Source organism: Serinus canaria, chromosome 2, assembly GCF_022539315.1.
Source record: "Serinus canaria isolate serCan28SL12 chromosome 2, serCan2020, whole genome shotgun sequence".
Taxonomy (NCBI): Eukaryota; Metazoa; Chordata; class Aves; order Passeriformes; family Fringillidae; genus Serinus; species Serinus canaria.
The window spans coordinates 36,506,599-36,533,991 of NC_066315.1; the positions used below are offsets into that span (position 1 = coordinate 36,506,599).

The following is a 27,393-nucleotide window of genomic DNA, read 5'->3' on the forward strand; positions in this document are numbered from 1 at the left end:
TCAAGACAAGGTAAAGAATCACATTGATGTTTACTAAAATAAGCACAAACAGCATATAGGACATGCAGGAAAAAGAAAATGGTAATAGGGCAAAATGCATGAAATATTTATCATATTCTGCAGTGCATAAAATAGATTATAATCTCAGAAGCAAAGAAATGCAAGGCTGGAAAATGAATACACTGTTACATAATACTATTATTCAAAGCAGAGCAAGTGGAGGTGGCATATGTATGAAACATGAAAAGTTGTACCTATGTTGTGTGTCTTGAAAAGGCTTACTAAGATCATTACCGAGACTGCTGAAAAGGAAAAATAAAAACCAAACCCAAAACCAAAGAAACATGTTTCACAAAGAAAAACAAGGGGAAATGTAGATGACATCTTCCATAACATATGATCAAGGGGTAACTGTCTAGCGGGTTGTTGTTTGTTTAAAAACCAATCTTTTTTTCAACAAGATAGAGTATCAATCAGTCCCTCTTTAAATATATATATATATATATATATATATATATATATATATATATATATATATATATATGTACTTCCCAATACATTTGAATATTTGGAGGAAAACTGTATTAACTAATTTAATTCAAAGTTTGTGGGCACAATGGAAAATATCAGTGTATTATTTTTTCAGAAAAAGACTGATAAGGTAAACTTAAACTTCAGCAGTAAGCAAGACTGTCCACTAAAGAAGAAATTCATGAAGGATGTGAGTTTCAGCTGGCAGTATGCTGCCTGCAGCATGCTGGAGGAAAAGGACACTGAAGATAATTTAAGAGATGCAGAGCTGATTAGAATAGAGCAAATATGATCTGGAACAAGATTTGGGACTAAAATACCACCTTATAAAAATGATTACTAGATATGACAATAACAAAACAAAATAACAACAACAAAAGATTAAAATCTTCTAAAATAACTTTTGCTTTGGTGTTCACAAATCATTCTTTTCCTGGTTAAAAAAAAAAAAAAGACAAACCAAAACAACACAATGTTTGGATTAAAACAAAGTGATTAATCTAAAAAGCAGAGATGGTGAATTAAAGGAGCAGGGAGATAACAATCTGATAATACAGGAGCACAGAAGGCCTAATAATGATATTATTACGCACATAACCAAACACTGACAAACAAATATTCTGTTAATTATATAATTGTGCATATGCTTCCTATGCTTGAGATAAATGATTATGGAAAAGAACTCTCTTCTTGAAATTGCATATATGCACTAAACCTTATAAACTCTCTACCACATGGATTAATCTAATTCCCATACACCACTTATGCCTGGTAAAGTATTTACTACAGACTTGGAAAGCTGAGCGTGAAACCCTTGCTTTGACTAGAAAGCACGAATTACTGAAGGCTGCTACATCTTGACAGATAGACAACAATCAGATATCTCTTATCAATACCAAACTACTTGGAAATAATTCAAGATACAGATATCTGATTTTCATTTGACCTATTCCAATTTGCACTTCACTGTGTCAACTTTGATATTAAAATGTTCAGCTAGAATAAAGATATTTATAATAAAAGCATATATAAAGAACAGAAGATGAATAGATATTGTCATGGATACATATGCAGGCAATCATTTAAACACGCGGCAATAGTAACATCACATTTTTCATAGCTTCCAGTCAACGTACAGCAGGCAAATATATGCTTAATAAAGGTTATTAATCCTTAATAAAGTTGTTGCACTGTTTTTATTATATATAAATGTATTTTGCCCTAGCTTATGTTGAAATAAGAGAAATATTTAAAAAGTTGGGCTGCGTATTTTCAACCCCATGGTGAATTAACTCTCAAGCAGCAGTCTCAGTAGCTGCAAAGCAAAACAAATTCTCCAGTGTGGCATGTTGCCTCAGTGCCTCCTAAGGTCTCTGTTCCAATATTTTCTTGTTCAAAATAAATTAGGGAATATGGGCCCAAATCTTGAGGCTTGGCTCTTGTGCAATGCAAACAGAAATGACCTGGCAGCAGAGCAAAACCAGCATGGCTGTGTATTCTCTTTTATCAGATTTCTTTGGGGAGATCAGGCTGATTGGCTTTTACACATAGGTACTTCTGACAATGCTGCAGCCCTTTGGGCAACCTGTAAGCACCATCCCATGCTGGAGGTGATGTAGAGCTGTGCATCAGCAGTGGGACAGCTGGGAAATTCTCTTCAGTGGAAATTGAATGCATTTCCCCCAGTGCAAGGTGTGACGAGCACACTTCTATGGGTGATGGTAGCAGCTGGACAGCAAGGCAATGGCAGTACCATTCTGTGGCTTTCTGAAGGTAAACATCTGTGGCCGGAAGGTGGGTGACGCCCTGGAGGGCTTGTGCCTAATTGCCACGTGGGTTAGACAGAGCTGTGGGTGAAGGGGAAGGATACATCCCACAGTCCTTTCCCACATCTACCTGAGCAAACCTCAGCACATCACCGCTGCTGTGCCAACACAATCCCATAGCCCTACAAGTTTTGCCCCTCGGACTAAAGATGTTTTTCAGTCTCCTCAGACTAACTTCCCCTTCGCTTTGCCCTGAACAACAATAGTTACCTGACACCGCTCAAATGCCTCAGCCAACCTGACTGCGGCAATCTCAATTTACATACGACCCAAGAATCCAATGAACACCAATGTGAATCACAGCATTCTGCGACATCCCCCACGCTGAACTCAAAAGTTACATACCAACCTAGATTTTTTTGACTGCAACCTGCCCCAGCCTGGATAGGATGCCTGTCAAAAAGCAAAAGTGCTATGAAATGAAATTCATAGCACTGAAAGGCATCGCACACAAGCTGTCGTCCCCTCTCACATTTTGCATGAGCAATTTCTGCTCGTTTGTGTTCTCTCACACACCATGTCCTGAAACAGTTACGTAAAATGAATATTTAACTTACGATAGTCAGCTGTATTGAACTGCACTTAATTGGTTATTAAGTGAAGTAAATTATCCTTACCATATTTGTCAGAGGTGAAAAACCTACATATATGGCTACATGTAGTGCATTCATTAGTTTACAGACCCCAAGGCTCCTGGGAAGTATCAGATATCTACACAGTGTCCCATGGTGCAGCATTTTTTAGCTGGATGTCTCAGCTAGCTTGCAGATATGTAAAATCATATACAAACAGACATCTCCCTATTGATTGCCTCTGTGACGAGGCTCGTTTACTCCTGCAAATATTATCAGCAATGTACTTCAATCACGGAATCTTTTTTTAAAATGGAGTTGAATAAGAATATGCAAAATGTGATCATGGATAAAACAAGTTACTTTTAGTCAAACTACTGCACCATTTTGTGCAAGTCATTTCATAGCTGTATGTCTATTTTGACTAAGATCCTTGTGCAACTGAAGTAAATACATACTTCTGCAGATGTGGCCCCAACAGTTATTTCAGTTCACCCCTTGGTGAGTCATGGAGAGGCAAAATGCTGGAAGAAAATTATGGAGTAAAATCCAACAAATCTGCTTGGCATGATGTAGAAAAGGGTGAACAAGAGCACTAATGAGAATAGTAAGTCTTTCACCCCTGGTTGCCACAAGAAATCTTACCTGCTTAAAATTGTAATAGAGAGGTGCCCACTTTCCCATAAAAGATCACAGCAATCAATATTAGTGGTAATCACATAAATCTTACTCTGTAGTTGCACAGTCTCTTGCCTGTTCTGTGGACAAACCGAGTTCACTTTTTGCTATCAATAGTAGGACATAAACTCTCACAAACCCTACTTATATGTCATTTATTATAAGCCAGTATGTTTTATGACTGTGGACTTCAGAACCGCTTCAAATAAAACCCTTCAACTTAAAAAAAAGCATTTTGAAGACCATATTCTCTTCCATCCTTAACCCTAGACTAGGACCTTGATGAGTCATGCTTGTAATTTCCATGTGGCAACTACAGCAAACTACTTTCACAAAAAAGAACAAATTAAAAAAAATGCAATACAGCTTTATATAATCATATTTTATGCAATTAGGCAGCTTGAAGAAAAGAGGAAAGTTGGCATCTTAGGATCAAGCCAAGTTTCCCATGTCATAAATGTATGTTCAGCAGGTCACTAATTTCACAGCTTTCTACCCAGAGGTATAATTTTTAGGTCTTTCATGTGAAGATGCTTAATGTGGGACACTAAGAGATGAAAAAAGAGTGGTTCCTGCTAAAGCCCTCATCATCACAGCACTAGATAACTCCTAGGCATGAGATGGGCATATAATTGTTACCTAAAAGAGTCCGTTGATAAGTGGTTATTTTAGGGATGTGTCTGAATAGAAGCTCTATTAATTTAAGAGTATGTAAATCATGATCCCTGGGCATAGAAAGCCACAGTTCCTGTTATTTTTACTTGTTAAAAGAAAAGTTACAGCAAGTTATCTCCTAAGTGTTTTTCAATGTTGTTTGCAATTTTTTGACTGGTTCTGCTTTTTTTTCCCCATTTTGTGACTCATTTTCCCTTACCACTGTGCTTCTATCCCAGTTAGTATGCTTTTATGAACACAGAAATTTGATCCAACAATTCTGGGTAGGGATGGATTTCACACAGCCCAAGCAAAGCTGTGCATTACAGTAGAAAACATCTGAACTGTTGCACTTAGCCCTACAGAGGATTATTCAAGTAATATTATCTAGACTTAGATGTTCGTGCTGTCAAGCTCAAACCACGGTGAGTTCTTACACTGGGATTCTTCACCGACAGGAGATCATCTCTGTCACTGACCTGATAATACAACTAAAAATCTAGTGACACAAACTGAAAACATGGAAGAGTTTTAAGTCAAAGGAAATGGTTAGAACTGATTGATGAATTGAACTATGTCAAACTTTCATTATGAAACACAAAACCACATGAAATGTCCTGTTTCCAGTTTCATTAACTCAGAACTCTGCACATGTTCTGCTACACTTTTTCTAAGGTTCAAAACCTTGTAAGTAAAACTGTGCATCTAATTACGGCCAAACTTGACAGGAGTCAATATTCACTGTACATGAAATACATGCAAAATGTGTGGTTTTGGTGTAAAACAAAATGAAAGTTGGTGGTTTTGGCCAAATTAGCATTTTCTTCTAGGGCTCCGCTCAATCTCAAACTCAGATGATTCCACAGTAACAAAGATGAATGAATGAGTTTTTCAGTTCTTTTCAGGAGCAATTAGCTGTTAATATTCACAGCTCTTTTAAGGAACAAGATACCTGTTAATATTACCAGGTGCTAGCTAAAAAAGGTTTGCATATGTAGTGTCACTAAGATAAAGGTCATTTATACATGTGCCAGAGTATGCTTAAGTTTAATGCAAACAACATAAAGCAAAACCAAATAACTTCAAAATGTTAAACATACTTGTTCTGATTTAGAAAAAAACAACAAAAACACCAAAAACCCCAAAAACAAACACACACACACAGAGAGAGAGAGAGAAATTAACAAACATGTATTTAAATATTTGATGTATATATTTTCTTAAAGCAACTATGCTTCTAGATTTCCTGCTAAGTGGCTACAATGAAAACAAACTGAGATGGAGAGCAGTAGCTGGAAACTCACTAGAATACAGTATTTTTAGGGCAAAATTAGGTTAATGTTTATGATAGTAATTTATATTCATGAAAACACTTGAGGAAATGCCGTAACAGGTGTGTAAAAAGTTAGTTCCTGTGTTAAATACAAAAATTTGTGGGGAAAGATGTCTTCTCTGTAATTTGCTTCTGGCGGGTTATACTACAAACTTCTTCCTGTATTAGATTTTTCCTTCACAAATCTTGATAAAATGAGAAGTTTTGGAATATTCTGCTCATGAAAGATGCAGTGCTTTCTCTCAATTTATTTTTCCTTTATGGATATACAGATGGAAAACCTCTCTGCACCACATCTGCAAATGTTCCACTTCCAAAGTGGATGGGGCCAGGTGAAGAAATGCTCCAAATTATTGCAGTTGTAGAAAAATAACATCCAAATCAACTTACCCCCCTATTTTTCAAACACCTTCAAATACAAGAATCGCTCAATATGCTGCCACGAATGAACTACACAGAAACACATCTCACATCTAAGTTCATGCTTAAAACTCTTTTAGATACTTTTGTATAAAAAGAAAAATAACACATATTCAGATCTTCATTTACTTAATACCAAGTGGTCATTGCTGTGGGCATATCAAAAGAGTTATTGTCATTTTTGCTTGATTTAGTTCCGTAAAATTCTTTCCGTGACCGAAAGAAGTATTGTGCTCAGTCCATACTGAACTTTTTAATAAAAAGCAGTAAAGCAATCTACTTCATTGTCAAATGATTGAAAGAAATTTAATTAATGCCTTTGGAGGGAACGCCTATATAAGTATCACAATCACAAGAATGTGCATATATGCATATATGAATACATATGCCCAGCCGCAGTCTACCCAGTTGCTTTAATGTCATAACACTATAGTCCATGAGCAGCTGGAGGCAAAAATGAACTCCTATAATTTAAAATATCGTGCTGACACAATTTTAAGGTCAAATTACATTGTGTACTTTATTAGAAGATTAAATGCTTGCTTCATCTCAGGACACTTCAGCCCTAGAAAAGGCAGGCAGTATAGAAATGCTCACAGACAAACAAATTAAAAATAGTAAGTTATAAACAGGGGAAAATAAGTTTATGCCACACCAACAAAACCAAAAAGAAACAAAAAAAAACCCCCAAACCCAAAAAGCAAAAAACACAAAGATGCATGAAAAGCAGTATGCTATGTTAGATGTTTATCTATACATAAGAGACAGGTGTCACAAAAACAAAACAAAAAAATCACGAAGCTAAAGAGAAACTTTAACTCACCAGTTTCCATCTGTTATATCTGAATTCATGCATAATTGATTATCCATGACTGGTAAGTTCTTTTTTTTCACTAGCCTAACACAGTTTTCTAAACATTATGTGTTAAATCACCACCAAAGTAAAGGGTGTTTGAGAAACCGTAAGGGCAGAATAAAAATTTTTAATGAAAAATAACATGTCAGTTAATAATAGAGCTGACCTATGTTTAAGAGAGAAATTTTAATCATGTGCATATTAAATATTAATAACCTATTCTGTTATTGTTATAATAAGGTTAAGTAAGCTTCTCCATGCTTAAGGAAAGAGAAAAAGTAGGAATATGTAACAGTGAAAAAAAAGCACTGAGAAGCAGAGACATAAGGAAAATGTGTCAACAATAAACAAGAGGAAATGAGAAAGAAGGAAAAGATGAAGGTGGAAACTAATCTCTATGTGTCATTATGACTGCCAGAGTACTGGCAAAGCAGCAGCATCCTTTTATTTCAATTTTAATCATTTCTGAATTTTAATACCCTGCTCCTTTTGTAATTCTCCTGGCATTCCCTATATGCATCCATCCCAGCCAAAACACCAGTGTAAATTAAATGGCACACAACCACACCACTGATGTAGTTCTCCCAGTAGAACCAATTGAGTGACCAAAAAGCAGAGAAGGTATGACTGCTTTGTATCCCCACAGACTACTGGCCAATTAAGTGACTTAATGTTCTTCAATTCCTTTAATTTTGAAAAGAAGGGCAGTGGTTAGGTAACCCAGCAATATAGAGCCATTAAAAAAAAATAAAGCAAGCCAGTAGTAATACAATAATCAGTGACCATCAGGGCCTGGAAAAATGAGTTTGCTCTCACTGGCACTAAGGAGCATCACATGATTATTTAATTACAGCTCTAATTTTTGTCTCGTGGATGGCAACATATCAACAATTAATAGGGCAAATAGAGGAGACTGCATTTTTAAAGAGACAGAACCTATATGAAATAGTGCTTGGTAACGCAATTTATCAGACAGTATAATGCTTCTTACGGCATATCTGTCATCCTGCCAAACATATAAAGAAATTCTACTGGTTCAATTCTCCTGCATGGTACCCATAAAATTCTTCTGGAATGCTTAGAAAACAAGAACTACACCTATGAGTATCCTAATTGTCATTTTAAGCGGCAATGCAGAAGTTGGATACTTGTAGGGCTCGCAGCTCAAATAAAGTAGTGGAATCACAGGTTTCAAATGCAAACATGCCATAAAATTTTCTTGAAAAGATTATAACGAAAGTCATCAGGAATGGCAAAAATGATTATGGTATTCAGTGAGTCAAGTGAAGAAAAAAAGAAAAAAGAAAGTCAATAAAATACAGTCAATGGGACAGAGATTGATTTTGACCGATTGACTTTACTGTGAGGTTTTCTTTCAAACCATACCAAAACTAGGGGCTCAAAACCTACATCGTACCATTCCTGCACAGGACTGCTAGGTAAGAAATGAGAAACAGGACCTAAAAGAAGATGTATGATAGATATTATTGACCGAAAAGCTCTGCTTTAAAACAGCTGGATGTGGTTTCTTTTCCCTCATGCCTCATCCTGCAATGACAGCAGTGTGGAACCTAGGAACTGTTGGAAGTTCACTCTGTCAAGGAGCACTTTCCACAGTTAGGGGAATCTGGAAACTAATTTTATGCACCTTTTTGCAGATGTCCTCACTTTTTCACAGCAATGGGTAGACCAAGCTATGAACCCCATAAATCTATATTATGCAGCGCATGTTTCAGACAATAGTTAATATCTGACATAGCAAAAGCAAGCTCCAAATTTCCACTCAGCAATAAACTGTACCTGTGAAAAACCTACCATACTATGCTTAGAAGTCTTTTTAATCCTACTTCTCAATATAAAAATTAGACATGCTTTTTCATTTGATATTCTAAAATCTACCCTTTGAACAAGCAAAGGGCCCTTGCACAGAAAAAAACCCCACTGCTAAACAGCAGTTCAAGTATTATTTCAAAAAGTGTGACAAGAGAAGCAGTACTATTACAATAAATGCTCCATTCCTCCCCAAAATTGTGTCAAATTAAGTTGTTTTCATTGAAGTCATGAACATTCTGGATTGGAGATCTTAATCTATAATCTTAAAAAGAAAGCTGGCAAGCAAGAGCTTGTATGTAAAAGTAAATATCATTCTTTTTATGCACTGGTTACTATACAGATAACATGTCTCACAAAGACTGTAATTAAATGTCTAGTGCAGAAGTAACACTAAAACGCATACAGTATTATTACATTACAATGAATCCTTAGAAGCTAAAACTGTCATTTTTAAGTTTTAAGATGCCTTTAATTATTCTTGAGACTTCTTACATTTATCAAGAAAGCCCACCTATGATGAAAAGCACTAATGATTTAAAATCTTTTTAATACTGCTCTCCACAAAAATATTAACTTAATCTTTGATTATAAACATTTTAAAACTCAGTCTGTAATTCCTCTCCACTTCATTTTTTGCCTTTGGTCCTTCTGAGACCCTGCATGCATGCACGCTCTCTCCCACTCTCTTTCCCTTCCTCTCTTTTCTGTCTTTAATGTAATAGAAGTAGGAATATAGGGTGTGTATGATGTTAGAACTTTCCTCCTTTTCATTGAAAATGTTTTTAATTACCTGGCTATTATGACCAGACACACATTCTAAGTGCAGTTACTGAAAAGGAAATACCTTTCTCATACCTTTGCATATGAGTTCAGAGCAGCAATTCTTGGCACTTCTGCTAAAAATATTTTCCACTCTAGGACTAATTTACAAATATAAAGAATTACTTAATCCTTCACTGTTCTATGAAACACGTATATTACTAATTTTATAGCTGGGTAAATAAGCCAGGAGCATATTAAGGCCGCATTTATAAAAGGATAGCGTGCTGCAGCTTCCTTTTCCTTCATATAAAGTTATGTGCATTTTCAAAATCAGGGTTACAGCATCAGGATGGCAAATATGGCATGGACAGTTATTAACCCAAAATTACAGGTTTTTTTCAGGGCTGAAACCAGAACCAGGAGTCAATACACCAGAAAAGACTATGAGACAGTCCTCCAAGCACAGGTGGTCTGAGTGCATCACCACTTCATCCAGTGAGCAGCAAGTGTAACGACCCACAAATGATTGCTGCTGGCCAAATAAATCCTGTCAGAGCAGGATCCCAGGAAGACGAGATGCACTTGAGGTTTAAAGCACCTCCCTCATCTCCTCAGGTTATATCATGTCATAATGCGCCACGGGAAAGAGATAGAGCTGCTAGTCCCTGGAAGTTATGTAAGGCCAGCGCAGCTGACAGACGTGGCCCATCCTGATGTTCTGCACCCAGGTGCAGCTGGGGTGACTGAGGCCCATCTGCAAAACAGCAGGCTCCTCTGCCTCTCTAACCTGCAGTTCACAGCAGTGAAGCACGAGGTAGCGAGAGCTAACTTCTGTCAGCCTACAGCTGTGCAGAGGTGTCACCAGCAATGCTTTACAACAGCTCAGAGACAGCAGCTAGCCTGCACTCCGGTGGAAGCAAGTCTTACAGTCCCACTCCCAGCAAACACAAATGCACAGGGGTTCACAGGGGAATTAAATCTCCAAAGAGATTGCTGTGCATTGGTGTTGTAAATAAATAGCTAAAAGGTGGACCTTGCCACAAATACTAAGTGTTAGTGTGTCCCTCAGCCCGTCTGAAAACCTAACACCGACCCTCTACAGGAGCAGTGAAAACCAAGCTCTGCAGTGACACATCAGTGTGCATGGGAGCAAAGTCAGGCTCAGCAAGTTTAAAAGGAAATATTTAGAATTCAGACAGTGCCTGAGGTATGTTACTACTCTCTACTACTTTACTCTACTATTACTATGCCATTCCTAGTACACGGCACCAGATAAAACAGATTAAGAGTAGGTTACAACTGGTACAGGACACAAGGACCAGATCGGAACATATGTACAAGATCAGTGCTGGCAAGTCTCCTTAAAATTAATCTCTATCAAGACTTAAACCTAGTGAGAGCAATGCTGTGCAGAAACCATGAGAAAGCTGACATTTGCAAAGCAATAGAATGGACACCCATTATGTAATGAAGTGTTGATGATAACTGTGGTAAACTTAGATGCCACAGGATGGCAAATGTTTGAAGGGAACATCACAGTATATCCTCTTGGAAGTAACAGGTACAAGTTGTGGTCAGGGCTGTTGAGAGTTCATGATACCACAGCCAAGGGAAGTGACCAACAAGCCAACTTGGTGTTAAGTATAATACTTTGAGTATCTGAGGGAGGAATTAACCTCTCAGGTAAAAGTCATTAATGGAGTCCTTCAACAGAGAATTTAGAGAAGCTTTTTACAAACTGTAAATTATTCTGACTGCAGTTATCTTCAGTTCAAATGCCGGCTACTTGGACTCATCACTTCAAGATTAAAAGTAACATCAACAGGGCTTTCTGAGACTGACTTTAGAAAGTTACAAAATTTCCGTATAGCAGGCAGTAAGAACTGTAAGTTACTCTTTAACCGTCAAACTGTTTTACTTCTTTCTTTTTTTTCTTTTTTTTCTTTTTTTTTTTTTTTTTTTTTAGAATCAGTAGCAACTTTGTGACAACTAAAGTTTAAAAAATGCACTTGATTGCATAGTGACAGATTTGCAGAACATTTTTCATCACACACACATATGTGCTTTCAGTTATTAATAAAATGCTTCTGCCCTTAATCTGCCATTGCCTGAATATACAATTACAGTGTCTTGGATAGACAAATACTGTTAAGGAATTCTGTTTTCCCTGTTTGAGATGCAATTCAATTACACCAAGTAAAACTGAATACTATGTCTTTAAAACTGGCTTCGGCTTGCCACAGAAAGGAATACTGAATCACTTTTCTATTAAGTTCCTCTTAGAGCGGAATGATAACAAAACTTTCTTCTCTTCCTCACCCCCACCTTCCTTTTTTGCTTGTTTTAAACAAGAAAGAGCCAGCTGCCCTGGGTAACACCACAGGTAGATATTAAAATGGAGACAGCCATTATTTAGTGGCGACAGGAATATAAATACAGGCACTAACCTATAAACTGGTGTTTACTTCAGGAAAGTAAGTCATATTTTTTCCTCTGATTGCCGTGCTGTCAGTTTAATGCAGCGTAAATAAACAGTAGGTGCATGATAGCTTTAAGTAGAAAGTGTTCATTCCACAAGAGCAGCAGGTTACTGAAGCCTGATGCCTATAACGGCAAAAACAGAACTTCCATTTTACCTGGCTAAGAGACTTGTGGCTTTTCTATTAAATTAATTTGTCAGAATTCTATGAAAAATATTATGCACTCAAAGAACTTTACAAAAAACATTCATTTTTTCAGCCCTCAACTTGAACCATTTGAAAAAACAAAAGCCAATCACTCCTCTGTAATTTCATCATCCCATCGCTCTAAATGAAAGCTTTATATAATCAACCTAATATAACAGAAAATAAAATGATATATAGAATTGCCTATACTTTGAGTTATTTTGTTCTTATAAATATATTCCCTGACTGAAAGTAAAAAAATTCCCCTTTGGAAAAAGCAATGATGTCTGAGAAGATTGTATATACACTCTACATCTATTAACATAAATTATAAGAAAGTAAAATGTTCCAGATGTGTTTAAACTGTTGTAGAAGGAAAGTTTGTGGCTTCACTGGATATATATTAAATATATCTAGAGAGAGCAATGGCAGTTATATACGAGAAGGCAATAAAATGCTTCACTAGAGTCTATGTTAAAATACCATAGTTCCTAGAAATATGACTAAAGCATTTCAGAAGTCGTATTTCCTCCAGTTTTAATTCAGAAATCTACTTTAATGTATTTTTCTATATATTATGAACTATTTTATTAATAAAGTAATGTTCTTAATTTTTTTCAAATACAGCTGGAAACCTAAGGAATTACTTCAAATTCCTCTGACAATACTTAGACTAAAAAAAAATAGGCAACATTAAAAAGGTACTTTGAAAATCAAGTAGTTGATACATTTAAAAGATTTGGTGGGGTTTTTTGTTGGTCTTTTTTTTAAGAAGAACAACAAACTTCCACTGATTATCATCTAAATGGCAGTTGCACACATGTAAAGCCCTCTCTATCCCAAACCTGTAACGTGGGAGAAACATTCTCTTTACAGAAACCTCTCTGAAGAGGTTTTAGTGCTGCTGGGGTGGATGTGCCCACGTCCCCAGCAGGGCTGAACGTGGTGGTTGGGATGCTGGCAGGGCTGCAGGCAGGGCTGGGAAGCACAGCCACAGAGGGCAGGTGCTCATCCGCTGACCCGCTGGGCCTACGCTGCAAACCAGAGAGGTGCCCTGCTCCTGTACAAGCTGGGGCTGGCGTGGCAGCCTCTCTCTGCTCCTGATACTGCCAAAGCACTTTGTCCCATCAGTGACTTACAGATCGACTCTGCTTCACACTGCTTTCTCGGGAGCACAGCAGCAGGTTAGGATTCACACGAGTCGCTAAAATAGCATGAGAGGGGAAACTGCGAGAGTTACTTTGCTATTTAAAGTATCAAGTACAAAGAATATAAAAAGGAAATGGCCAGTTTTTCAAAATTCATGCACAAAAAGCATTTCATTTAAATGTTTTTTGTTCCAGTAAACTATTTTGCATACAAAGGACTTATTTATTACATATTTGAACTTGTGGGAAAAAGGGAAGGAATGCACTGATTCCTGAAATAACTCTACAGCCTTTTTGGAGGCTTTGCTCTTCTGTGCTCTCGTTCTACTCTGAACAGTTTTATTACAGGGACAGAGGAATTCCTTGGAGTCAGTTGTTTCTTTTCCACTAGCTGTACTGAAGAGTGGGCATACATAGCATACTAGCCAAGGATTTTAATTTCTCTTCTATTGCCTGATTATGTTTGTGCACTATCTGTTCCGACGCATGCTTATATGAGAACACGTTGCGTTTTCTGCCTGCTCATTTTTTTACCTACTCTACGTTATTTCACATTTCCTCGCAAAACCATTGCTTTAACTCGAAAAGCAAGGTAATACCAATAACAATCTCAAATAGAAAGTGAATTAGAAAATGAGTGTGTGTATGTCTAAACATATTAAAGAGCATATAGGAGTACGGGACTGGAAAGAGCATTCTCAAATTCTACAAATAGTGCTGAAGAGTAATTAGAAGATAGAAATTGCAGAGAATCTGCTATATTCATGTCTATACACTCTACGCTTACAGTTTCAAGTTGTTTTTGAATAGTGCGCCTGATTTGACACATTTCTATCTGGTGATTGTGTTAAATGCTTGAACAGATAGTGAAATATCCAAGCATTCCTTGTGCTAACTACAGCTGAAATTTTACACTTATTGTAACCTTTCCTAACAATGTGAGAAAAACAGAGTAAATATATTAAATTTGTTTCACAACAGATGCTTAGGTTGTTAATATTTAAGATGCCTATTCATGCTATTCCTGTCTGCACATTTGTCAAAAATGTAAGCTTGAATGCTAATGTTTGCCAGCAGACTACAGCAGACAAATATATGAATGCACTGTACCAAAATAATATAAAGTAGAAATAAGGGGCCGCTGCTAACTCCCACCCAAGTAGCACGGACCAGAATGAAAGGGCACGTCCAGATCACACGCCCTGGAGTCTCTGCATCTGAATTTGTGAATTATTTTCGCAGAAACGCTGCGCTCATTTGCACGGACTAAAACCAGCGGAGAGCTTTTCCCAGTTTAAACTCATTTCAGTTTAGGAGCTGGTGCAAAGTGTTTCAGAAAACTTAAGATTGTAGCGAAGTTTCTCCCGCAGTCAGAAAAAGCTGGAGACTGGCAGAGGGAAACTCCGGGTCGGGCAGGTGCCTGTCAGGAGCGCTCCCCCCGGCAGCCGGCGGACACGGCGACAAAGGAGCGAGGATTTAGCAAAACCTCGGGTGGCGGGTTCGGAGACGGAGCGGAAAAATCAAAAGTAAATCCTGGAGCACACAGACGAGCTCCTGGCACTGCTCCCCGTGACAGCGGCAGCGCCGGGTCGTGCCGCGGGCGGGGGGGACGTGCCACCCACCGCCACGGGCGCGCCCCCGGCTGGGGCAGCCGCCGCCGCTCGGCCGCCCGCGCAACCCCCGTGTCCCGCCGAAGCGCCACCCCGCGACCCCCCCATCCCCCCTGCCCGCGACCCCCGGTCCCGCCGCTTCGCCCCGCGCCGTCGGGGGCGCCGCCGCCCCGCGCCCGCCGCTGCCGGGAGGCGCGCGGCGCTGGGTAAGAACTTTGCCAAACTTCTGGGGTTTTTTCCCTCTGCCCCCACCCCCACCTCCCCCCGCTCCCCCCGTGCCGGCGACGGGTGAGGCGGCAGCGGGCGAGGGAGCGGAGCGGGGCCGGCGACCGGCAGCGGCGCGGCGGCAGGTGTGAGCCCGTGCCGGCCGGGAGGCTCCGGCAGCGGCGGCGCCGAGCGCAGCCACCCGCCCCGCGCCTCCCTCCCGCCCGCCCTCCCGGGCCGGCACGGCCGGGTAAATCGCCGCGGCGGGTGCCTCCGGCACGGCTCTGTCCCCCCCGTCCCCCACGTTCCCGAGGAAAGACGCCGAAGGAGCGGGACCGACTCACTCATGGGAGCGCGGCGGGCGAGGCCGGCGACACCTCCGGCTTCCGAGGCGCCGGCGAAGTTAATTGCACTGAAGTTCAAGTTGTCTTTTCACCCATCAGGAGTGGGCGTTTAAAGGAAGGAGAGCGAGGAGGAGGAGGGGGAGGGGGGAGAGTCTCTCTCGCTCGCTCTCGCACACACACACACGCACACACACACAGAGGCACACACAGAGGCACACGCATGCACGCACGCACACACACACACACGCACACGCACCCGCCCGCTCGGCTCCGCTCCCGAGCTGCCTCAGCAAGGAGGAGCCCGGACGGAAAACACCAGGGCAGCAAGGTACCGGCGTGGGGCAGCCCTGCCTCTGCCTGCGTGTGTCTGTGCGGGTGTGCCTGCGTGTGTGTGTGTGTATATATGTGTGAGTGTGAGAGTGTGTGTGTGTATATGTGTGTGAGTGTGAGTGTGTGTCTGTGCCCGCGCTCCCCCCGCCCGCTGCCTCGCACGGTCCCTCCAGGCGGGGAGGTGCACGCTGCCCCCGGGGAGGGGGCGGCGGTGCCGTCGGGGCAGCGCGGCCGCTGGAGGCCGGTCCGACTGGGGCCGGGGTCTCCGAGCCCTGCGCCGCCCGCTCTGCTCCGCGCCCGCTGCCTCCTGCCTGCGCGGCGGCGGTGGGAGGGGGGGAGAAGCGAGCGGCGGCTGGAGCGCAGCGGTGGCGTGTGTCTGTGTGTGTGTGCGCGGCGGCTCCTTCCCTCCGGCGGCTCCCGGCCCCGCGGGGCGGTGGGGCTGACTTGGTGGAAATGCCAGGGAGATGGTGGTGTGCGTGTGTCCATGCCTGCCGTACCCCCTTCTCCCCGGAACTCGGGTCGAAACCCTCCACCGTCCCCGCATTGCCTTCCCCAGCACCGCGCCCCCGCCCCCCTCTTCCCCCTTCTCTCCATCCTTCCCCCGCTCCTTTATTTCCACAGCTGTCCCCGCGCCCTCTGGCCGCCCCGCGCCGCTACTCCCAGAGCGCCGGCGGCAGCCCCTTTCGGGCAGGCAGCGCTCCACGGCCACCCGCGATTTGAGGTGGCTGAGGGAGAGAAGCTCCGCTACCGCGCTGGCGGTCTCCGCGGGTTGGGGGTGCCCGGGTGCGGGCAGGCATCCCCCGGAGGCCTCTGCCTGCCGGCAGTTCCGCTGCCCCGTCGGGCCAGGAGCGGGGCCGAGTCCCGCACCGCTGTGGTCCTCCTGCCCGGTGTTTCACCTGGCACCACGTGCTCCTCCGTAACGCTGTTTGAGAATTGCCTTTATTCATGAAACTTCTCCTAGGGGAAGTACTTTTCTCTCCTTTTTTTTTTTTTTTTTGGGTTTTTTTTTTTTTTTTTTTTTTTTTTTTGTTTTTTGTTTTTTTGTTTTTTTGTTTTTAAGACCTTCTTTCCCCTCTTCACTGATGCAGGATTTGGAAGTGGAGTTCCTGGAGAATGACCCTGGCAATGAACGCAGGTTTCCCTGAAAGCTGAGGCTGTTTCTTATTCCCTAGGAGACTGACAAGAGAGGGGACCCCGGATGTCAGCCCGATCTCCGTTTATTATTTGTCTCGACTTTGAGGCAGATTTTCTCTTTCAGCTTTGGGAGCTGACAGGTACAATTCCCATAGGCACCTTTGCATGAAACAAGACCAAGGCCAAGAAGTTGATTTGTCATTGCTTTTCCTAGTTAGCAAGCAGTATGTCCTTCTATTAATTGCTATTAGTAAGTTAACCTTGTAGCTCAGTTATTGAATAATCATTAATCCATGGAGGATACACAAGCCCAAAGGTTAATAATAGGAATAGCAATTAATAATATTGACCTTGCCAGTGGGGAGAGTATTTTTGTCACAATTATTAAAAGGCACTACTATTTATACTAGGTACAGTGGTGCAAATTTGGACTCAATATGTTGGATACCAAATTACTTCAACAACACCAGAAATTAATTCACCCCTTTATCTCCATGTTATCAGTCCTCTGAATTTTTCTCTGTTTAAAAGGTATCATCCCCTACTCTCTCATTTTAAATAGAAATGCTAGGTCTTTAATCAATTCTGACATTTCCACTAGAAAATAACATTGAGCTCACTTACACAGATAAAAATTTATTTGCCTGCAGCTGATTTGTTGTAGTGCTTTGGACCTATTCATTTCTCAGAGAGGACTTAGCTTTTTAAGGTCTTTTGATACCAGGGGATAATAAATAGGAGATCAGTACAAAGGGAACATTCTCTCTTTTATAGGTCCAACTCTCCACTCCCTGGAGTTGCCTCCTTGCAGAGCTACTCTCACCAACTGACTGACTAACCTACATCCTTCTATTGTCAAAGACCCATCTCCTTTATTTGTATCAAATTTCTGACTGGCTGGTCAGTAAGCCCTAATAATAATCATGTTTCATGTCTCAGAAATCTAATAATCAAGTTACTCATTGCTACAAATTGCAGCTAAGCTATTTGGGTTAGTCACGTTATCCCCACTTTAAAGGCAGGGAAACTGAAACAGGAAAATTAACACATTTGCCTGAGGCTACACATGGATTTGAGACCAGATCCAGAACTGGAACTGAGTTTAGATCAAGCTCCCTCTTAAAGATCCTCAAATGCACTATGAAAAATCCTTCCTTAAAATAGAAATGTAACATAAACCTTATTTTTCATCAACTTTGTATATTAGTCAAAATATACACTCTTTTTTAAAGTCACATTTTGTTTTTAAAAGATAAGGTTTATTCAGCTTAAAAAGAAAAAAAGTATGGTAATACTTTTCAACTACATCAGGCAGTTTACTTTGGAAACAAATATTTAATACCAGACTCTGAGCAGTAATGGGAATAGAATTGCTTGTTATTAGGCTACTGTAAACAATATTAGCTGGATGTTATGGTATTGTTACAAACCAACAAACTATGATGGGAAGTCCAGGATTAGTATAGATAAGGCGCTCTTGCTTACCTACTGTGCACTGGTTTGCACCATAATGGTCCTTCAGTGCTTTCAGTATCAAAATACCTAGCATGAGTCTAAACACTGAAAAACGTATGGGACAACCATATACTGTGTTTGAGAGTTATGATTTATATCATTAAGCAGTGAGTTTTACCAAGTTGTGTCATTCATGTCACTGAAGCAAGACACATATTGCCTGCCCTTTAGCTGTGGCATGTCATCAAAGCTATTTGGTATGACTGAGCACAGATGGCATGCCTAAAAACCAAGTGTACAATATAACTTTCCTGTTACTGACATGTAGATATTTCCTCTTCCTCAATTCCCCCCCTCCCCCAGATGTTTGCTTGCCCAGCTTTCTACAGGAATTATAGAAAGTCCTGTTCATCCTGCTCATCCCTGGTGCCTGGAATTGTGCAGTTGAAACCCTATACAGAATAAGTGTTCACATTCTTTTTAAATTATTTTTTTTTATTTATGCTGACAGCTCCTTTCTGAGCATTTTTAGAGTCCTGATTTGAGGGAAGTGGGTGCAGATCTCATTCAAATAGTCATTCTCCAATACCATTAGCATTACCTGCCAAAAATGAAAGTGGCATATGAATCACAATAAGCCACTCATGAATTTGTGGATTTAGAACCTGCCAAGGAACAACAGATACACACACAATTTCAAAGACCCATCCGTTTTAGGTACTTCCAGCAGTGCATAAAAGTACATTTATCCAAAGACCGTCTTACTGATGGCACATTCTATAAGGCCTACAGACATAACTGATTCCAGGGAAGGATAATACTAACTGAAAATATTTCTGTCTCAGTCTTTCTTTTACAAGTGAAGTAGTGAAAGTGATGAATCTGCTAATCATAACCATGTCAGAGGCCCTTCCTGAGGTGCCCCTTATTGAAGTGCTACTGTGACATAATGATGTGTTGCTTTTGTGTGAGAAGAGCTTTAAAATCCTCTGGGAAATATCACAGTTGCTTTCCAGTTCCTTTCAGACATGTAAATACCTTTATGTTTAGACATGAGTACAGAGGGGTGGAAAGTGAAGTTCAGCGAGGAGTAGAGTGGGGTTAAAAGCATCCACATGGATCCAGGAACCAAATACATACATATGTGGGCTTTTTTCTGTATCTGATATTATCTGGGGCTTGAAATGAAATGTTCATTATCAAAAAGAAACGCTGTAGGAACGTGTGCCTACTTGAGAGTTATGTTGACCCATGGTTGACAGAGAAGACCATCTTCTCTCTGAAATTACAGATGAGCAACAGAACTCTCAGTAGTGCTCAGATTCTTGTGTCATTCTCAAGTTATATGTACATTATCAAGTATGGTTTATTTCCAGCTTGTAGTGTGTGGATAATGCTATATCAGTGAAAACCACCACATGCCACCTATCATTCTTTATAATTGCTTGCTTTCATCATGGTTTGCTTAAGCTGAGCACATCAGAAACTGAAAATAACATTTGGGTATTTTTTTCTTCTTAACATACAAAAACTCCAGCCTACATTTTGAAAACTATTTATATGCTATTATTTGTGAAACCTAGCAAAGAAACCTTCATATTGGCATGAAGTACACATGGATATCTCAGCAGCTTGTGAAATGTTAAAACTTGGTTTGAACTGTGTTCTAACCAGTTATAAATGTTATCTGTTGTAGATGAAAATGGTAATCGACAGATACAACCATGCTGAAGTAGCCTTCTGTGCATATCTTAAATGCAAGTGGCCATTACCAGCTGTGCCACAGCATTTTCTGATGTTTCATCTTGTTAGTGGCTCAGATGAAAATAGTCAGATGTCTTTTTCTGAATATGTCTTTGGTGCATTTCTGCAGTCTGTTGGTTATCTCTTTGTTGGTTAGACACCAATCTCTCGAGCTCAGGCCTATATCACCTTGCTACTTGAGTGTCTGTTCTAAAAATTTCTTTACTGAAATGGGCATCATGTCAATAACAGCATATTCATCTGTCTATCTCCAGACTGGCTTAAGTTCTCTCCAATCATACAGTGAAGGCCCATGTTTCCAGGCCCTTATGCTGCACAGTGCCTCAGTTCCATTCAGCCTCTCTCCAAGATGGTAACTGCTTTCTGCTCCACATCTCCCTTACAGGAGATCTTTGGATTGCCTAAAAAAGTGAAGCGCATCCTGTAGATTTCCTCGTAAAACTTTGCTTTTTCAAAAAGAACAACTTTTTGCAGGAGCATCAGTGATGTCAGACTCAGTTCTTTTTTGCCTGGCTGCCATCTCCCTCTTCCATCAGTCTAAAAGTATCATTTTTTAAAGGATTGAAGGAGATATATTAATATTTTTGTGAACCACTTTTCCTGCACATTGTCTGTTCTTTTCTCCTTCCACTTGGTGTCTGGTTTGTCTTGGCTGCTTTTAAAAATTCTGTTGCCTGTATTGAGAGGCTGCCAGATGAAACCAGTGAAGAGAAACCAGGTGACTGTCTACTTTTATGAATATAGGTTGTGTATAATAAATTCCGGTTTTACATCTATGCAAATTAAATCATCATATGATTCTGACTACATGCATTTTTTATCAAATATGGCATATATTTCACAAATTATATTTAACTTGTAGTCATGTTGCAATTTTGAATACCTAACTAGGAATTACAAGGTGTGCCACTAGATCTTAGTAAATAGGTTTACAAACCCAGAAGAAATAGAAGAAATTTAGCTTTTTTCTTGTATTCTTGTTGAATCTATTGAAAAAGCTTTTCCTGCTATAGGTGATAATATAAATGCCTCACTACTGTGCTGTTAAGAGACAAAAGTACACTTGGTTTCTAGAAATGTAGAGATTTTGTAAGGGCCTAAACAGAATGTGCGCAGAATAAGGAAGTTTCAGAGGAACATGTCTTTGGTCTGGAGTTTACAGCGTCTAGTTAGTGAGGCCTTTTATTAATGTTTCTTGTCACAGAGTAGAGGACATCAGTCACAATGTCAAAATAAACATTTTACTTCTGCAAAATAATATTTTCACCCCAGGAATATTGTGAAGCGAAAACAGGATTTAGCATAATTCTTCCTGTGGACAGACAGGGCAGTTTTAGTGTCAAGCCCTAAGCCTTGCAATATGATTCCCAGCCATAGGTGCACCAGACTTTGAATAATCAGTCTGTCAGATGAACTAAGACAGGCATTATGCTGTGAAGGTAACCCCTCAATGCTTTCAATGTTAATAATTTTCAGTAACTGCTGCTGTTTTTTTCCTAAATAAAAAGATATTTTGTTGAGCACAAAGATGTCTCTGTCAATACTTGCATTTCGGTCAATAAAAGGATCTGGATGGGTTGAAATGTGGGAATCAGGTGGAATTCAAACATGTGAACAAACAGCTGTGATTCACAAAACCTCTTCTAAGAAGTTGCCTAAACCTCAAAACACTGGGTTTTCCTTAGAGTTAGTTCCTTTTCCACCTGGAACTCCTATATGGCCATTCAGGACTCTCCATGCCCACCCAAGTCCTCTAGACCTGCAATATTCTTCTGCTTGAGTGTCTTGGTCAGCTTGGCCTCCTGGTTACTCGTGGAGTGTGCCCAAACTCCCTGACATGACTGCATTCTTGACAAAATGCAGCAGGGTCACTGTGGTAATAATGGGACTTAATCCCAGGACTATTTTTATTTTTACTCTGATTTTTAGTTTTGTTTTAAATTTTTTTTTAGGGGGATGTTGTATATATTTCACAAGAATTTAACATAGTGAAGACAAAAATAATACCGAGAAAACTTAGTGTGTGCCCCAGCCCTGGGAATAAACTAAACATAAGATTATGATCTAAGGAATCTTGAATTCGTTTGTGCTCAAGGGCACTGTTTCAGCAGAAGGGTCGAGACTGCCTCTTTTAAAATAACCATCAGCCTGGTGGTCAGAGTCCTCCCTGGGGTGAGAGGAGTTGTAAATTGGGGCCTTTCAGGGCAGCAGAGATGAATCCCATGATTGCATTAGTGCTCTAATCACAGAGTTGTTATATAGAGGGAGATGGGAAGCCAGTTTCTCCTCCAGCTATGTTTTAATAAAACATAAGTTTTGAAGGAAAGATCACAGGGACCTATTTTCATAAAAAGAACGAGGGTGTAGATACTGAGTGGATGGAGGCATCTCTCAGACAGCCCCGGGTAGAGCCCTGTCTTTGGAGGTAACCCTCAGGTAGAGTCTTTGCTTTAGAAGGAGGCAGGATTGTAGATTTGGGACAAACCTCATTTTTTCCCTGGTTAATTCCAGTTTTCTTATGCTGAGGTCAAGACACGCTGTGCTGGCTGTTTTCCAGGCCACCCAGGTGTCTCTCCTGGTATGCTGCAGGAAAGTCATGCTTTCAAAACATGGTTTTGGATACCTGATAGGGAACCATGAGACAAAAAATGCAGTGTTGGAGCACCAGGATGCTTTATAGGATTAGGCCATAAACAATATAAATCAGTATCTAATTATTAATAACAGTTTATTTCATAATAGCAGCAATACTGGGTATCTGCTAGGAACTGTTCTCTCGATACAGTTTCTGGTCCATTTTTATTTTGCATCACAAAGGACAGCACAGGAAACTGTTGGATTGCATATTACTTATAATGAAAATTCTCTCGTAAGTGTTTCCCATTAGAAGCTCTAATGGCTAACATGGCTAGACACTTATATTTGTTTTGAGTCCTGTGGGATGCAAGGTTAAAATTAGCTGTTTATGGGATTTATCTAAATTAAAATAGAAATACCCACTAAAATTTTTGGCCTTCTCTAGGAAAAGTGTGATAATATTTAAAGATGCCTATTTCTTCTTTAAAAATACTTTTATTTTGCCTTTTGAAAACTTCCGAAATCAGGGGACAATATATGCCTCCACAAAAGGGTAACTACTTGACAGCAGTCCATTGCATAGATTTCCTCTGCCATGGCCTAGTTGACTGCTTTAGCCCCATATAGGATGTATGGGCACAGTTCAGACAGTCTGCTCCATCTGTGTTTCCTTCCCCAAACCTGCTTGATACAACTGAAGAGTAGGTTACAAAGCAGTCCTGGAACCCTTCCACTTGTGATCTACATCCTACAATATGGAATATTCTAAATATCTTGGGCTTTCCCTAGCTAGCAAGCTGGTTATTCTGGCTATGCATGAAGATACAGATTTGGGTCTTAATTAACATCTGCAGTTTAATCAAACCATTTATGATCCTGAGAAATCTGAACTGTAGACTTTCTGGTTTTTCTGATGACAGACAAATACCGTGAACTAAAATAGTAGTTTAATATATAAAGCATTTGCACCAGCTCTATGGCCCTGGTAACTTTTGTGGAAGCGTGAGAAGTCTGAAGATCATATTTTTCAATGTCTGATGAAGAATTCAAAGATAATAGATATGAGATCAGATACACTAGGGACTTGACAAAAGTTTTTGGTGTTTAAATTTAAACAGCATTCTATTCCACTTTGCAGGGGCTAACTCTCCTGTGGTGACAGTCCTGTAAATCTTTAGCTATGCCCAGTTTTATTATAAAAGAATTTGGCTGGCCCAAAAGAGAAAATATGGAATAAATTGCCATGGAAGTGGATTGGCCTGTTTAGTCTGGTGACCCAGTGAAACAGTGGAGGACTTTGTAATCTGCAGTGCAGACAGGTCTTCATTGTTGAAGGAAGCAGGAAGTGCTAAGAGGGCTGTAATTGCATATTCTTTAATAAGAAATATAATTGTTGCTTTCGCCAAACAGATCTCAGACAGATTTTAATAGTGTGCACACATTCAGAAGCCTCTGGAACACACCTTTTTACCCTAATTTGTTCATATACATTGATATATTCTAATGTATTTACACCCTCTAAAAATGTAGTCCATGTAGAGCATTTCTGAATTGCAGGGTTCCTTACTCTTTTTTTTTTTTTTCTTTTTTAGATTGACTATGATGATTCAAAGAAGAACCCATAGATGTGTTTCTTTTAATACTTTTAAGTTTCTCTCCTAGAATAAAGGCTTATGTTTGCCACGATTACAGTGGTCAGTCTTCACTGCACTGTTAGGGCCTTGCCACCTTTCATTGTGCAGCATGTTTTAAAAACCCACATAGCCCTCACTACTGTATTTTTTTTTCAAAAACTTCAAATTAGGAAACCACATTTGTGATGTAGTGTAATTTTCATTGTTCAATCTGAAGGGATAAAATCTTGTGTTACACCAGTATCAACATAAGTCTTGATCGATAGGAGGGAAAGCAGTGTTGTCCAAAGCCGATCATAACCACTGAATGTGAAATCAGTGAAAGGAGGCATGATCTTCTAACACTGCTTCAGGTGGCTGAAATTCAGTTTTTCTTATTTCACATTCTATAATCTTGTTGTAGTCATTGCAAAACAAACAGTTTCCTTAACAGTTTCCATACATTAGGTGTATGGCTTCCTGTGAACCATGGTAACCAAGGCTCGAGATTTATGAAAGATTGTTTAGTTTTCATCAAACTCCCTCAATCTGTAGATCCAAGCAAAAATCACACCATATGTTGAAAATGAGTTCAGTAGTGACTGTCTTTCAGCAGCTGTGCTAAATTTGTATTGTTCCGCAGTGCTATGGACAGCTTTTTCAAAACAATTGAGATCACACATATATACTTAATTATTTTTATTACTGTTGAGTATCATATTTTAAAAGGCTTGAAATATTTTTTTCTGTGAAAGGTGAAGCTAGAAAAACATTTGCTTTTTGTCCCAGGATACTCATGGTTTCAGTTTATTTGTAGAAAATTTAAACCATAGACAGATAGATAGATAGATAGATAGATAGATAGATAGATAGATAGATAGATAGATACATACATACATACATACATACATACATAGATGCTCCCTGATGACCAAATTCTAGAATAATCAGTTGAAAGGTTTAAATGTAAAAGGTTAAAATGTGAAAGGTTGCAAGCTCTGCACCATAAATGTAATTTTTGCTTTACTAAAAAAACAAAACAAAACAAAACAAACAAACAAACAAACAAAAAACCAAAAGAAAAAAAGTGCTGCATTCTCTTTTAAATTGGACATTGGCTTTAGAATATAAACTCTTGCCTGATAGTAACTCCTGTGAGTTCATCAATTCCTTTTATGTCATCTGCTAATCAATCACACCCTGTTAAAGGCTTCCATTGCTCAAGTGGCCTATGTGTGAAGTATCCCATTTTAGTCCCAGGGGGGTATTCAATATCATTTATCAGATCAAGGAAAGGGTAGGACAGCATACGATATCTGCTAATGATATTCAAACAACTGAGGTTTAGGAAGAGATTTTCTTGCAAGGAACATCTACAGAAAGAAGAAAAGTACCACTACAGTTGGTCACAGTTCATATTTGTCTCTTAAAACCGCATGTCAAGGTAAGTTGCATCTGTGCAAGCAGGAAAATGAAATCGTGGTTTGCTACTGCTTGGCAATATTCATGCAGTGAGTCAAGTCAACAATACTGAGGTTGAGCAGAACACAAACCAAGGAGGCCGCCCATGCAAATGATACATCCTGGCTGCTTCCTCATGAACTCTTCCATGAAATCTTGCTGCACCCATCTTGATTGCATATGCTAATCCCGGATTCTTAATTGACTCATAACAGATTTATCTGGATTTCCAACTTCCTCTTCTCTTTTGAATGTTAATTAAAAGAAAAAAGATTACATTTAAGATATTCATTACAGTAGCAGAGTTTTCTGCTAGAGGTGTTCAGAGCCAAATTTTGGTTTTATTTAGATGGGACTATTTATAATCAATGAGCTTAAGTCTGTTTTGCACTAGGGACCTTTTGATACCCACATAGTAAAAAATGGCCTTAGCGGCAATTGAAGAATTTATAAAGTTCATAGAGTATATTCTTTACATTTTACCTCATGCAGTAAAATTGAGAAAAAGACCACAGCTTTTAATATAAAATATATGTAACAGTCTCTTTGGATGAAAATGAGCTCAGAACTGCTCATGTAGACTTGTAGATTCTCCCTGTCTTCCCCTAAATCACTCACTATCACTATTAGACCTGCAGAAGTAGGAAAAATAGGGCTTTGATATCCTCTGTGTGGAATATGGAGATTTCAAGTCATGTTTCTAGCCTAAACAGAAATTTTTCCTTTGGTATTTTCTAAGCCAGATGCAGAGCTTGTTTATTTTTAGTCAATATTTAGGAACACTTTAAATAGTAGGTTTTTGGTGGGTTTTTTTTTTTTTGGTTTTTTTTTTTTTTTTTTGTCACATGGACAAAATAAGACTAAATTAAAGAAGAAATAGAATGAAAATTCTCTTTTTCCTTTTTTTTTTAAAAAAAAAAGCAAACCTTGTTCCTACTGTGGAGTTGTACAGGGCTTTTCCCCCCACATTTTTGTTGTTGTTATTGTTTTTGTTTCTCCTTAGTAAGGTATTTTGTAGTTATATTCTTGCTTGGCAACCCACCATATTGTTGTTGGTAATTTGGGGTTTTTTATATTCAGTAGATTAAATCATGCTATCCTATTTGGGATCTTCCCACCATTACAGCTTTTGCCACCCATAACCTTATTTTATGATCAAAGGGGAAATAAAGGGAAAGCAGTAATGTTAATAGGCTTTCCCATGCAGTCTCTCTGGGAATGGTCTTTTTATAAGTGTCTTGAACTTGACCTCTTCAGAAGGCCCAAAGGTCCAACACACATTTTTAAAGTTGCATTTAAATTTTAATATTTTTATTCTGTGAAGCCATTTAAAACCTGGCCCTCAAAACACAAAGCATAAATCTTTCAGGACAGTCATCCAGTAAAATTGATGTGTGCGGAAGAGAAATTCCGGAAAACCCCTACAGCTCTATTGCTTTGCTTTTCATGTTGTTTTATAGATACGTTCCCTACAACACTACCAAATAATCAAACAAAATCCAATGAATAATATTGTGATTTCATCACTCTGGCATTTGAACTTGCAAATACAATTTAGCAATGAATTAGGAGAGGAAAAGTTTTACATTGCCCCACCCTCATTATAAAAATGTTCTTCTGAG

The 27,393-nt window shown here is 39.6% G+C and overlaps 1 protein-coding gene across 2 annotated transcripts in view; it reads right to left on the minus strand.

Moving 5' to 3' along the window:
- The window catches only part of SATB1 (SATB homeobox 1), a 92,280-nt gene extending 76,323 nt beyond the window's left edge, over positions 1-15,957 (minus strand). The window contains exon 1 of one of the 2 annotated variants that reach the window (XM_030232731.2): positions 15,434-15,957. The gene's annotated coding sequence lies outside the window, so the exon portion shown is untranslated. The remainder of the gene's footprint in view (positions 1-15,433) is intronic. The other variant, XM_018909581.3, reaches the window with a different exon arrangement.
- Between the last annotated feature and the right edge of the window lie 11,436 nt (positions 15,958-27,393).